Genomic DNA, 2,500 nt, shown 5'->3' on the forward strand with positions numbered 1-2,500 from the left:
GTCGACCCGGCTCCGGGAGGCCGCGCCGAGGTCGCCGCCCGGCCCGCGGGCCCGCCTTCCGGGCCGCGGCCGCCCGGTCGACCCGGCTCCGGGAGGCCGCGCCGAGGTCGCCGCCCGGCCCGCGGGCCCGCCTTCCGGGCCGCGGCCGCCCGGTCTACCCGGCTCCGGGAGGCCGCGCCGAGGTCGCCGCCCGGCCCGCGGGCCCGCCTTCCGGGCCGCGGCCGCCCGGTCGACCCGGCTCCGGGAGGCCGCGCCGAGGTCGCCGCCCGGCCCGCGGGCCCGCCTTCCGGGCCGCGGCCGCCCGGTCGACCCGGCTCCGGGAGGCCGCGCCGAGGTCGCCGCCCGGCCCGCGGGCCCGCCTTCCGGGCCGCGGCCGCCCGGTCGACCCGGCTCCGGGAGGCCGCGCCGAGGTCGCCGCCCGGCCCGCGGGCCCGCCTTCCGGGCCGCGGCCGCCCGGTCTACCCGGCTCCGGGAGGCCGCGCCGAGGTCGCCGCCCGGCCCGCGGGCCCGCCTTCCGGGCCGCGGCCGCCCGGTCGACCCGGCTCCGGGAGGCCGCGCCGAGGTCGCCGCCCGGCCCGCGGGCCCGCCTTCCGGGCCGCGGCCGCCCGGTCGACCCGGCTCCGGGAGGCCGCGCCGAGGTCGCCGCCCGGCCCGCGGGCCCGCCTTCCGGGCCGCGGCCGCCCGGTCGACCCGGCTCCGGGAGGCCGCGCCGAGGTCGCCGCCCGGCCCGCGGGCCCGCCTTCCGGGCCGCGGCCGCCCGGTCTACCCGGCTCCGGGAGGCCGCGCCGAGGTCGCCGCCCGGCCCGCGGGCCCGCCTTCCGGGCCGCGGCCGCCCGGTCGACCCGGCTCCGGGAGGCCGCGCCGAGGTCGCCGCCCGGCCCGCGGGCCCGCCTTCCGGGCCGCGGCCGCCCGGTCGACCCGGCTCCGGGAGGCCGCGCCGAGGTCGCCGCCCGGCCCGCGGGCCCGCCTTCCGGGCCGCGGCCGCCCGGTCTACCCGGCTCCGGGAGGCCGCGCCGAGGTCGCCGCCCGGCCCGCGGGCCCGCCTTCCGGGCCGCGGCCGCCCGGTCTACCCGGCTCCGGGAGGCCGCGCCGAGGTCGCCGCCCGGCCCGCGGGCCCGCCTTCCGGGCCGCGGCCGCCCGGTCTACCCGGCTCCGGGAGGCCGCGCCGAGGTCGCCGCCCCGCCCGCGGGCCCGCCTTCCGGGCCGCGGCCGCCCGGTCTACCCGGCTCCGGGAGGCCGCGCCGAGGTCGCCGCCCGGCCCGCGGGCCCGCCTTCCGGGCCGCGGCCGCCCGGTCTACCCGGCTCCGGGAGGCCGCGCCGAGGTCGCCCCCCGGCCCGCGGGCCCGCCTTCCGGGCCGCGGCCGCCCGGTCTACCCGGCTCCGGGAGGCCGCGCCGAGGTCGCCGCCCCGCCCGCGGGCCCGCCTTCCGGGCCGCGGCCGCCCGGTCTACCCGGCTCCGGGAGGCCGCGCCGAGGTCGCCGCCCGGCCCGCGGGCCCGCCTTCCGGGCCGCGGCCGCCCGGTCTACCCGGCTCCGGGAGGCCGCGCCGAGGTCGCCGCCCGGCCCGCGGGCCCGCCTTCCGGGCCGCGGCCGCCCGGTCTACCCGGCTCCGGGAGGCCGCGCCGAGGTCGCCGCCCCGCCCGCGGCCGGCCGGTCTACTCGTCTCCGGCGTGCCCTTGTCGCCTTTTCCGGGTGGTAAGCGGTAGACCTGTTCTCCCTGGCCTTCCTGTGGAGCGGCGAGAGGGGTCGCTCTGTTGCGCTGCCTCCAGTTACGTCATCGTAAAGGCCGGCCATTTCCGCGCCCCGCCCCGGTAGGAGGGGCGGCTGTTCTTCGGCTCTCCGGCGCCGCCTGACTTACCGGTACGACTGTAGGGCAGAGGGTGAGCAAGCGCTGAGTTCCGGAGCTCTACTCCCGGGCGCCCCCAGCGCTAAGTGGCCGGCCTGCGAGCGACCTAGGGCGGCTTGCGAGGGCAGGTAAGGCCCGGTCCCGACTCCGGTTCTCTGACAAAATGTTTTTTTCGGCGCGTTCGATACGGCGCTTTCCCGGCACGTTCTCGGCAGCCAGGCGAGCGTGTCCCCGGTGCCGGGAAGCGCGGAGCCGCGGAGCCGGCGGCGGGCTCCAGCGACGGTTGCCGAGTTGCGAGAGGGCTGAGGCGGTCCGCGCGGAGCGTGTCCCCGGTGCCGGGAAGCGCGGAGCCGCGGAGCCGGCGGCGGGCTCCAGCGACGGTTGCCGAGTTGCGAGAGGGCTGAGGCGGTCCGCGCGGAGCGTGTCCCCGGTGCCGGGAAGCGCGGAGCCGCGGAGCCGGCGGCGGGCTCCAGCGACGGTTGCCGAGTTGCGAGAGGGCTGAGGCGGTCCGCGCGGAGCGTGTCCCCGGTGCCGGGAAGCGCGGAGCCGCGGAGCCGGCGGCGGGCTCCAGCGACGGTTGCCGAGTTGCGAGAGGGCTGAGGCGGTCCGCGCGGAGCGTGTCCCCGGTGCCGGGAAGCGCGGAGCCGCGGAGCCG

This window comes from Apteryx mantelli, unplaced genomic scaffold (genome assembly GCF_036417845.1).
Source record: "Apteryx mantelli isolate bAptMan1 unplaced genomic scaffold, bAptMan1.hap1 HAP1_SCAFFOLD_86, whole genome shotgun sequence".
In the NCBI taxonomy this organism is placed as follows: domain Eukaryota; kingdom Metazoa; phylum Chordata; class Aves; order Apterygiformes; family Apterygidae; genus Apteryx; species Apteryx mantelli.